Source organism: Camelus dromedarius, chromosome 1 (assembly GCF_036321535.1).
Source record: "Camelus dromedarius isolate mCamDro1 chromosome 1, mCamDro1.pat, whole genome shotgun sequence".
NCBI classification, from domain to species: Eukaryota; Metazoa; Chordata; class Mammalia; order Artiodactyla; family Camelidae; genus Camelus; species Camelus dromedarius.
The window spans coordinates 10254599-10267402 of NC_087436.1; the positions used below are offsets into that span (position 1 = coordinate 10254599).

The window sequence follows — 12804 nt, forward strand, 5'->3', positions numbered from 1 at the left end:
AGGGTGAACGACGAGCATCATCGTGGGTGTCCATGGCTACGTGATGGTGTGTTAAAGCCAATTCTATGAAGCCGCACAGGCAAAGATGCTGAAACAGACATCATCTCAATAAACAAATTTTATAACCTCACAGGTCTGGGCAAATGCTTGTTCTGCAATAGGAAAGTGATTTATCAATGAATAATGGCACAGAACATTAAAAATGAGGCACCTTTTCCTCTGGAGAGATTTTTGATCCACTGTGACCCTGAATCAAACAGTGTTTAGGTCTATAATCTGGAAGTATTTTGAAGGGAACTGAAATCATTCCTTGTTGAGCCTCGAGTCTTCAGGTAACTCACACCCGATGTTACTTTATATGTGCTCAGTGGGCCGGTGGGCTACTGCTGCTAGCAGACGCTGCCCACGCCTCCCGGTACCCTCGGCTCTATTCAGGGTTCACCTGCACGTGGACTGCTTCCCACTTGAGTGCTGTGTCCCTCGAGTTCTCTGCCCTGGGGCTTCCCTGGTATTACATGCTTTGCTGGGCTGCACACAGGCACCATCTGAGAGTATAGGGGAAGTTAAATTCCTGGGGACGACTCTTGGATTGGAACAAGTGGATAAATGGACTTACTTTAAATATCTACTCCCTCCTACATTAGGTGCCTTCCTTCAGCAGATAAAAGCCCCAGCTCATCTATCCTTACAAGGGGCAGTTCCGAGGTGACTTCCAGAGTTTCTCAAAAGGTCCCAAGCGGATCATGGCTCCACATACTCTTTACTGGCTTTTCCCCCTTCTCCGTCTTACTTTGTCCAAGCCTTGTGTGCTGCCCGAGAACACCTCCCGGAAAAACTACCTGAGCCCAACGAAAACAGCATCTGTGTTCACTGGAATCTACTTGACATGCTGATTGATACACAGTTAACCTTAGCTAGTGTCACTTTTAACTCATTTGCTCAGCCTGCATGAGTCAGGGATCTGAACCCTGGTGAGTCCTGGGAATAAGGAAACAGATGGCATCTGACGGGGCTGCTTGTTCAGTGGAGAAGAGGTGTAAGCCAACAGGCAATCTGAGCAGTCTCATGGACCCCAATCGCCTAGTAACGGGAGTTCTGATGAAGGAAGGGCCCCTAGTGTAGGATGGAGCAGAGATTTGTAATAAGGGTCCCAGAGCAGGGGATACCCCCCCTCAAAAGGGTGGTGTGAGTTAATGCAGGGGAGAGCAGTGCAGATGCAGAAGAATGTGTAAGAGCAGAGTAGGGAGAATGTGGCTTGCTACGGGGACCACAGAAAGTCTGGTAATGGCTGGAGGGAAGGTGGTGAGTGAGACAGAAGTGATACAAACTCAGGAGAAAGGAGTAGAGGGAGGTCCTAGAGGCCATATTGAAATGTTTTGGGTTGTAGACTGAAAAAAATGGAAAATTACTCAGAGATTTTCAGCAGAAAATGGAAATGATTAAAGGTGGGCATTCAGAGCTGACTTTGGTGGCTGAAAATTGGCAGGTCCGGGGCTGACTGTCAGCAGGGAGAAGAATTAGGATTTAATACATCCAGGATACAGTGGGATCAAGAAAAGGGATCATTTAAGCAACACAATCCTAAGGCTGTTTTATTTTTAAATATGATAAAAATTAATTGAAAGATCAGCTGGAAAAAGTAACATGGGAAAACATCTAGGAAAATTCTTTAATAAAAGCTTAGTGAAACTAGGGGTTAGAGTACTTTTGGCAAATATCAAAATGTAGCGTGAATCTTTAGAAATAAGAATATGCAGGTGGAAAAGACAGACCATTAAAATAGAAATCTATCTATCTACCTGTCTATCTACCTATACTTTAGTGCATAATAAAGTTACATTTCAAATCAGTGGAACAATGCTGGTTATTAAATAAATAGCATGGGGAAAAATGACTAGGGATTTGGGAAAATGTGAAGCTTGATTCCTTCCTTAACACTTTCACTAAAGTTTAGGTAAATAAAAGATTTAAATATAGTAAAATAAACCATAGAAGTACGAGAAGGAAACATAACTGAATGTATTTATAATATCGTGGAAGGGAATCCTTTTCTTAGGATGATGTGAAACAAAACGTTCATATAAGAAAAGACAGAGGAGCATAATTTAAAAAATGAAAACTTCTAATTTATAAAAAGAAGCACATATACTTACACACCGACATTACCCCTGACAAAACTCAAAGCCATAAATAATGTCATATTTCATAACATATATGACAGCCAAACAGTAAATTTTCCTAGAATTCAGGGAGCCTTTACAAATCAAGAAAGAAAAGCTGATCGATCTTAGAGACAAAGGAGTGAAACAGACAGAAAGTTGACAGAGAATTCCACATTCGCAGAAGGAATTCCAAATGCCTTGTATAAAAAATGCTCAATCTCAACAACCAAAGAAGTGCAGATTCTGTTAACAATGGGGTTGACTTTCACTTATCAGATCAGCGCATTCGAAAAAAAGACCGATAACACCCAGCAAATCTGAGGTGTGGGGACCAAGCATTGCCCTATATTGCTCAAGTAACTGCAAACCGGCACAACTTACCTGGAGGGCAATTTGGTAAACTATTAACACAGAAAATGTCTATCCTAGTCAAGTCAGATACTCTATTCATAGGAATCAGTTTTGCTGAAACATTTACACAACTGCCCAGAGATATGTTCACCACAACAAGAACTGTTCATAGTTTGTAACAGCAAGACATCAGAAACAAACCAAATAAATGTTCGGTTATTTACAATGAAATACATAAGCCATTAAAAAGAATGAGATGCATGCACACCCAGAAATGCCACACCCACATTTAAAGGATATACTTTCAAGTGAAAAGTCAAGTTTCAAAATTGTGGTATGATCTCATTTGGTCTCAAGCAGAAGTAATGCATGCTTTCATGAAGTATGTTACCATACGGCCAGGACACATTCGGAGGAATATGCATCCAACCACTGGCACGGATGATCTTTGTAAGGCGGGACTGTGAGAAATGTTTCTTTTTCAGGTTACCTACATCCATAATATTTGAAATCTTTGATTTTAATAAAAGTAAGAAGAGTGTTTTAATCCCATTAATCATGGTGTGATAGACGACTACTATGAATATCAGGAATCAGGATGGGTGGCTGTTTTCCTCCAATATTTAAGTGATAAAGTCGTTGGTTATTTAGCCTCTTTGAGCCCCACTTTCCCTCCTTCAATTAAGTGTAGTCAATACAACATCTACGGAAAAGGACTGCTAGGAAGAGAACGTGCAACCGTCTATAAGACCACCGCTCTTTGAGTGTCTCAGAGTTGTAACAGAACGCTGACCTTGAAACATTAGGACCCTTTCTCTCCACAAATGACTCAGCGATATCCCCTCCTTCAGAAAGAAGACACATAACAGTCTTAGGTCAATGGTTCTCAATTCTGGCTGAGAATCAGAATCACCAAGGAGGTTTTAAGGAAACAAACAAACAAACAAACAAACAAACCCCCTCCTCCTGGGCCTGATTCCAGAGCTTCTGAGGAATGAGACTCAGGGCATCGGACCTGACCGTCAGTTTTCTTAAAGCTGCCCTGGTGACTCCGTGTGCATCCGAAGAACCACTGGCTTAGTTCAAAGACACTACCCTATCTCCAATTTCATACTAGATTTTTTTCCCCTGAGGCCCTAGTGATAATATTCTTGGTATTTTTGCTGAGAGAGAGAAAATATTTTCTAAATTCCCAAATCTTATCCACACAGAAGAGATCTTGGACTTCTGGTCATAGCTTCACCACAGTGGTGTAGGGAGATGAAGGGCATGAATTAAAGGAAGTGTACAGTTTACAGGAAGAGGAATCCCAGTCTGCTCACTACGACTTCCTGCTGAGGAGCTGGACAGGGAGAGGAGGACAAGGGGATGACATTCCAGGGTCCATCCCCTCCCACCGCTGTGGGGTGAACACCGTTTGGGGAGAGGGTGGGGGCAGGGCAGGGCACGGGGTAGATTAACCAGGATATGCTTGGGGGAAAACCTACAGCCTGAAGCTCACTCTTTCCTTTCCCAGAAAGACTGCACATTCTGTCTTTCAGATCAGCTTCGGGGGGGATGGGGCCGTGCCTAACACAGCACTTACATGGCAGGTAGAGTGACTGAGGTCAATGGACCTGAGCTGGTTCCCCCCATATCCCGCCTGCTGTGGGCTGAGCACCCAGAGGTCTCGTACTTCTGGGAGTGTGGCATTGCTGGCCTGAGGAAGCAAGCAAGGGTCACCTGAGTCAAAGCTAAGGTGACTTTACAACAGAGGGCCACAGAAAAGACCACCCAGGCAAGAGGCCTGGCAATGCCAGTGAAAAGCCCAGATGGCTTGGAAGGTCAGAGCCCTGCTTGACGGGCACCAGGCCCACCAGCAGTGGTTGGCGCTGTAGCAGCAGGTAGGGCACAGAAACTCTAAATGGAAGCCCTGCCCCAGTCTATTCTGAAAATTAAAGAGAAACAAGAAGAAACACTGAATGGCTGAATGTGACGAAGTTCTGAAAGAGTAGAGGCTGAGGTCTTTTTTTAAAAAAATAATCCAACATTTCCCACACCAGCAAGAGGAAACTAAGGGGACTGTAATTACTTTCAGAGAGTCACATGATTCCCCACACTGCATGCTGAGGGCCATGCGGGATTCCTGAGAAACTGTGTGGCGAACGTCTCCACCACTGGCTGATGACCAACATTTTTGATCTGAATTCCGCAGAGCTGTGAGAGGCATCTTCCGAAGGACAGGCCCAGTCACTTCCTTTGCCTTGTCAGAAGGCTTCAGTGGTTCCCGACTGTCTCATACATTAAATACAAAGGGACCAGCTTAGGGGATTCTCGGGGCTTTGGGTTTTGAATCCCATCTAATTTTCCAGTCTTAACTTCAGTCAGTCCTTTTAATTCCCAGGTTCCAGCAAAAAATAGGTTATTTTTATTATCAACTCTGTCCTATACTTTTATTTCTATGCCTTTCTCTACAGCGAAAACAAAAGCAAAGGCTTGGAATATTCCTCAAGGCCCAGTTAATCTTCCCAGCTTTGTGCCAGCCATTCCCTTTGAACTCCAAGAGCCCTTTATAACGTTTCGTATGGTGTCCACCTTGCTCTAGCATTTATTTTAGCATCTGTGTTCCTGTCTCACCATTTCCAAACTCACGATGTTCTACAGTCAGTCTTGTTTTTTGCTTCTGGACCAGATTGAGAAGAGAGGCCACATGTTACTCATCTGGGGAGTCTTCATAGTGTCCTGTATACAGCAGGCACCTAATAAAGAGTTGTGGGGTTGAACTGAACTTGGTAACAGCTGCATGGAGGTGAACTGAGCTTGGCCGTGGTTGGGCCCAGTTGAGCTGACCTTGGCAAATTAGGTCCTGATCGCAGTGGACAGCCACATCACGGGGAACCAAAAAGGAAGGGCCGTGCTCTCTGCAAAAGAGGCGCCTCTGCCCTGTCACAAAACACACGACCCGAGGCCTAAGTTTTATCTAGGTCTTGGGACCCTTTCCATGGACTTTGGAATTAAAAAGCACATCAAATGCAAGGTGCTTGTTCTGCTTTCTTTCAAAGACAGGGGTTTCTGTTAGGAAATGATACAGCTCTGTTGTGTACAGAAGAGTTATGTCTTTCAACAAATTTTAAGCTGGTGAGGTCTGTTTAAAAAGAAAACATGGTAAATCGAGGATGAAAATGAATTAAAATCTCTTAAATGCATGGCCCTACTCAGCATCAATGGATTGTTTTAATTCGCTAGTTGGTACATTATGAGAGCTTGGTCGTCTGTTCATCCCTCTAACAGGTACAAGATTGAAATGTCGTCGGGGAGGGAAAAATTGCAGTTGGCCGGATGAGCAGAATAATATGTCCTTTGAAACGAAGCATTCTTTGTAATGGGTGTTTATTTCAGATGATTACATTGTACAGCGCATCCGGATGGGAAAAACAAACAGGAGGCCAGCTGCACTAATTTGATCACAGTTATTTATATCGGCAGTCTAATTAAAGGCAGTAATTTCAAATTAGGTTTTCTGAGAAGCCATTTACAGGCGATACAAGGCAACCCGTCTCTGTGGCACCTAGGCCATGATCGTGCTCTGAGGGCAGTGCTCACTGCTGTCAATTGGCCTCGGCATTTTGAAAATTAATTATTGTTTCGAAAGATGCTAAGTGGTTGCTCTCTGCTGCCCTGACTGGTTCAGATGTGTTCCACAAGGAGAGCCCGATGGATAATTTATGGATGAAACAAAGAACGAGCTTGCATAATCATTTACAAATCCCTTCTCGCAGTCAGTGTTCCATCGGTAATAGCCTATGAAGACGATTCTAGAACCTGAGATGGGAAGTGATGTTGCAGAAGCTTCTTTCTTTAAAAAAAAAAAGCCTCCATTCATTTCACCAACAGTTCGTGAATGTTACCAATGTTCAAGAATTAAGTATTAAATGAACTATTAAACTAGCTCCAGGGAACATAAATAGGCCAAAACTGTCTGAAAGACTCTTTGGTTGTGAAATGATATTTAATGGCCAAAAAAATAAAGTAAGTTTACAGAATGTTTTTATGCAATCTCAGTGCTGGGGGACCTTTACAAAGGTGACTTGATTTAACTCCCCTATTATGACACTATTATCTCCTTTATAACATTCTCAGCAAGGGGTCATCCAGCCCCGGCTCGGCCAGTAACAGAACTTACTGTCTCCTGAGAATGTCCCTTGCATTTCTGTAATGATCACATCTAACTGTATGTACACCCTGGTATCACACTGAAGTCAGTTTCTCCGTGGTTTCCAGCACTAATTCCAGTTTTACTCTCCAAAGCCACACAGAATTTGCTGAAACTCTGAATCTCTCTTCTCTATCAGGGCCCTTTGTTACTTACTGATCCACCCCACCCTTGATCTCCTTATGCAAGTTTAGAGTACACATGTGCAGTTCTATTTGTGAGTTTGGACTACACACTTGGAGCAGAGAGTAGTTAGCTTTATTGGAAACACAGGATACTGGTGATCAATCTTACAAAGGAAGATTTCAGACAAGGATTGGACTCCAATGTCAGGTTAAGTTGTGTTCTACATTATTTGATGTGTAATCAGTGAAGGTTCTGACAAGGCGATAAAGATGATGACAACTCTTAAAAAAATTATCCTATTGAAAAATGAAATCTTAAACAATTCCATTTACAATAGCACCCAAACCATAAAATACATACAAATTCAACAATGGGAAAGAATAGGGTCACAAATACGATCAATTGATTTACATTAATTCAATGAAGAAAGGAACACCTTCCAAACAGCTGGTGCTGGAGCAAATGGGTATCCACATGGAAGAAATGACTCTCAGTCCTTAATCATCAACATATTAGATAATTACTTAAAATGATCCATTCAAAACAACAACAACAACAACAACAACAAACCTAGAACTGTGCTACCCTGAGAAGAAAATATAGGAGAAAAATGTACTGATCTAAACGTAGAAAATGATTTTCTAGATGAGACACGAAAAGTACAAATCATAAAATAAATTTCTGATAAATTAGACTTTATGTAAATTGAAAGTTTTGTTCTTAGAAAGGTATTATAAAGAAAGAGAAAATGCAAGGTGCATATTGGATAAAGAACTTGATTCCAGGATATACAAAGAATTCTTAGACTCTTAAGACTCAAAAATAGACAAACACCCAATAAAAATGGGCTAAAGATTTGAGCAACCACTGATTAAAAAAAAAAGATATGTGAGTTTCCAATAAATATTTGAAAAGATGCTTCCAAATCATTAATCATCAGTGAAGTGCAAATTAATGTCAGTGTCACAATGACATACTGCTACACACCCATTAGAAGGGCTACAACAACACTGTAAATCAACTAAACTTCAGTTAAAAAAAAAAACCAAAACACTGACAAGATCAAGGACTGGCAAGGATGCAAAGCACCTGGAAATATTTACACTGTTGGAGGAAATGTAAAGAGGAAACTCATCGGGCAGTTTCACATAAAGTTAAACACACCTATCATATGACCCAGCCATCCCACCTCCACGTGTTTACCCAAGAGAAAGGAAATCACATGTCCACTCACACTAAACTTATATATGAATGTTTATAGCAGCTTTATTCACAATAGGCCCAAACTGTAAGCAGTCCACATCTCCAGTAACAGGTGAAAGGATAAACCAGATTTGGTATCTTCATGCCCTAGAACCCTACTCAGCAATAGAAAGGAATCAACTACTGACATATGCAGTAACACTGATGAATCTCCAAATAATTATGCTGAAGGAAAGAAGCCACTTACAAGACTATATACAGAGCAGTCTCATTTATAAAACGCCACCCAATCTATAGTGACCTAAAACAGACTAGTTGTTGCTGAGGGCAGAGGTGGAAGAGGGGATGGATGGTTGGACATGAGTCTAAAGATTCTTGGGGGCTGATAGAAACGTTCTGTGTCATGGCAGGGTTTTAATGTCAAACCTCAGTGAACTGAACAATTTAAAGGGATGCAGCCTATTGATCTATTTGTTTGAGTTAGAACAGTCTGAATTTAGTTTACCTAGACAATATTGTGAAAAATGGATTGTGGTGGGAAAAGAGACTGGAGGTCATCGAAGCAAAGAATATGTCTCTGTTCAAGGTCAGAGACTATGAATGTTGGCTAGACAGTACAAAAAGGGGGATGACGTTAAAAGCTGGAAAGGGTGAAAGAAAGAGGGAAAAAGAGAAATAAAGAGAAAATTAAAAATAAGGAGGAAGAGTAAAATTGGAAATGAAGAAGAAATTGGAAAGAAAAAAGCTGAGATCAGAAAAGAAGCAAAGAAAAAGGAAAAATGAACTAAAATAATAGAAAAGAGAGATAAAGAAGAAAGCAAAAAATATGTAAATTTACATATACCATATGTTGTTGAGGAGGGGTCTGGGTGTCTATGGTTTTGAAAACTTTTTTCACTCCAGCCATTATTTTGCAGTTTTGTAGAAAATCATTTTTTTTAACTTAGCTATTTTGCTTAGTTATTATCCCAAACTGGATCTTCTCAGACATGAAGCATTTTAGGAACAGAATAAACAGATACGCATGAAGATTCAAATACATATCAAATCAATTGCAGGACTTTCTTAAATTTGTAACAGGGCTGCTAATTAATTTGGAGAGGGTTTAAGGAATGGTGTCAAAAAATGTTGGATAATTAAAAAAAAATACTATCTTATATCTCTATCTTTTGCTCAAGAATGACTTTAAGGTAACTCACAGAACTTAGACATATACAAACAATACACATACACTGACAATCCAATTTTAAATATGAAAAGTAAATGTAAGAAATTCTTTGAAGAAAACACAGAAGAGACATTCATGACATCGGTTTTGGTAATGATTTCCTGGATATGAAATGAAAAGGACAGGCAACAAAAATAAAAATAGATAAACTGGACTACATCAAAATTAAAAATTCTGGGCATCAAAGCACACAGTGAACAGAGTGAAAAGGCAGCCTACTGAATGGGAGATGATATTTGCAAATCATATATCATATAAGGGGTTAATATACAGAATATAGAACAAATTCCTACAGCTCAACAGCAACAAAAAATAAACAGCCCATTTAAAAAATGTGCAAAAGACTTGAACAGTTATTTCTTAAAAGAAAATACACAAATAAGCACATGAAAAGATGCTCAACGTCACTAATCACTGGGGAAATGTAAGTCAACCCACAATGAGATAGCAGTTCACACCCATTAATCAGGTTGGCCACTGTGGAAAAAGCAGAAGATAACAAGTGTTGCCGAGGACATGGAGGAACTGGAACCCTTGCACACTGCTGGTGTGGATATAAAACAGTACAGCTGCTATGGAAAATTGGAAACTAAAAGTAGAATTACCAACTGATGCAACAATTCCACTTCTGGGTATACACACAACACAACTGAAAGCAGGGTCTTGAAGATGTATTCATACACCCATGTCCACAGCAGCACTATCTAAAATAGCCACAATGTGGAAGCAACATGTGTGTCCACTGATGGACGAATGGATAAGCAAAATGTGGTTATACATACGATGGAAGATTATTTAGTCTTAAAAAGGAAGGCAACTCTGACACACTTTGCAACATGAATGAACCTTGAGAACCTTATGCTAAGTGAAATAAGCCAGTCACAAAAATTGCATGATTCCTCTTTATGAGATACTTCTGTGTAGTCAAAGTCATTGAGACAAAGAGGAGAATGGCGGTTGCCAGGGGATGTGGAGGAGGGGAATGTAAGGAGGAGATTAATGAGTGCATAGTTTCAGTTTTCCAAGATGAAAAGAGTTCTAGAGATTGGTTGCACAATGAGAATGTCGTTAACACTACCGAGCTTGTATATTTAAAGTTGGTTGAGATAGCGTATTTTATAATATGTATATTTTAACTACTATTAAAAAAAAATTTTAAATGTAAAAGAAAACGGGGCAAAGAGAAAATGAGAGCTGGGAAGATGAAATACATACCTACATACCTTTAGGCACATTGGCCAGAGCAGCAAACCCAATGTGCTTCTAGGCTTTCTAGTTCCTGATACAAAGAATCACATGGACTGTACTCACCATAAGACAAAAGACGAAATCATTCAAAGAAGCATAATTGCTGGTGCTGAGACCAAAAAGAACCTTCATCTCTGGGTGATCATTGAAGAGAAATAGTGACAAACACTTACGCTTAGTACAAATTTCTCTAATGAATACAGTGATGAATTTCAAACACAGGTCCATTATTATTTCCCAATGGCATCATGTCAAAGTAAAATTCAGGAAAAGTTTGATTTTGACACTACGCCATCAGAAAATAACAATGGACATGTGTTTGAAATTCATCACTGTATTCATCATAAAATATTCTTAGTTCCTTCCCCAACCCCCTCTTGTTTAAAATCTTCACTGCTTGTCTTTATCATGCTATTTGGATTGGCAGAGAATGCCACTTCAGGGGGCAGGAGAGGTGGGATAGATTTCTTTACAAAGGAAAAGTCTGAAAAGGAAAGAAACATGACCTAATAAGGAGATGCAGTAAGAGGACAGAGTGATGGACCAGGAGCTGAGAACAGCTTTAAGAGTTTTGCTGATGGGACAAAGATGAGCTGCTGTTTTAATGATGGAGGACTCAGGTATGGAGACAGGAAAGGGTCTTTAGGAATCCTCACTGAGTGTTCTCTGCCCTGATTCCAACTTCATATCCACCACTGCCTCCAACCCACAGGCCATTCCAAGGACTTCTTTATGAACGAGTTCACTAGCACTTTCAAAATTGGAATGGCATCTCTTCTGAATGACACTTTGCGTTGAGACAGGACTAAACTGGGAGCAAGAAGGCCTTGATTTATTTCGTTTGTAGCAATGAAAAACAGCCCTGCGGGAGAGCGACATATGGGATCTTACAGGATCCCTTGCCATCTGGTTTGATTCAGGAATCAACTTTCGAGTAATTGGGCTCATTGTCTCTTAAGGCTATCCATTTTCATTAAAATCATATTACCTACATCAAAGACAATTTTACTTTTATATTTCAAATGCCAAAGGGGTACAGATGGGCAATAAGACAAGATAACGTACAAAAAGACTTTAAAAAGACTTTACAATGTCAGTCTCAGTTTTCATATTTATTTTATTCTAATCTGTGTTTTTATGGTTTTAAGACAATAATCTCACTATCATGTCAACCTGTAAGTGTAGTCTCTCTGTTGTCCCTAAGTCATCTAGTCATTTTTAGCTTCTGGCAAACACAACCCATTTGCTTACTGTTATAATATGTCATTCTTTCAATTCCTACGTGTTAGTTTCTAAGTAGTGTTTTCTATAAGACACTAAAGAATATATCTTAATATCTAAGTTGTTACTTCATCAAATATGTCACTTTTTCAAGAATAAAATGATAGTTTGAGAGCATAGAAAAATCAAGTAACATCACTGTTTGGGAGAAGAAAAGAGAAGAACTAAAGTCATTACAATTCTTATAATTTAGTTGTTATGGCGAATAATAGTGTAAGGAAATGAGGGCTGCTTGCAGGAATAAAAAAGGTTTTGAAAGGAAATGAACTCTTGGGACATCAGAAATCTGGGTTTTACTGAAGGTCTCGCGATGTATTCCTTCAAGGGTCTACGCTATGTGATTATCACATATTACACCAGGGGTAGAAACCACAAGGAAGATATTAATTCCTGAACTTTTGCAGGTTTTAATAAACATCTTAAAGCTTACTTCAATGGAAAGCAAATATTTACATGCTAGCTGGGGAGTCCTGGAAGAGCACCAAAGCTGTTGCTTTTGCATGCTGATTATTTTAAGATAAAAGCACTTGAAACACAGCAGGTACAAGAAAGGAACTCTGATCTCCTCTTTTCTTCCTGAAAGCAGGAGATAAAATTCCTGCATGATAGATGTGGTCCCTGCACCAGGAGGGAAGAAACATTCTTACCACCAGAGATAGAGAGCTGCGGCCCAGAGATGTCACCTCAGCAAACAGACCTCGCTATGATAAATCTTATCTATCTTGAGTCTCCTCATGTATTTTAGTTAATTTTCTACAATTGTGTATCTTTGTTCGGTCTGGTATATGAGCACTAAGGCCTGGCCACTTCTTTGGGACTTAATTTTCCTGTGAGGACTCCTATGTACATGCAAAATTTAATTCTAATTTATTCAAATTTTATTCAAGTGAAAGTTTTGTTGAGAAATATCAACCCAATGGACATTTAGGAACCCAAAGAATCCCAAAAAGCAACTCTTAGGGTGGTCCCTCTCCCTCTCACTTTGATTTCCATTTATTTTCTTCTTTTCTCTT

At 40.0% G+C, this 12804-nt stretch overlaps 1 protein-coding gene across 2 annotated transcripts in view; it reads right to left on the bottom strand.

Moving 5' to 3' along the window:
• Positions 1 to 12804, bottom strand: part of MARCHF1 (membrane associated ring-CH-type finger 1) — a 436459-nt gene that overhangs the window by 90006 nt on the left and 333649 nt on the right. The gene's annotated exons all lie outside the window — the stretch shown is intronic.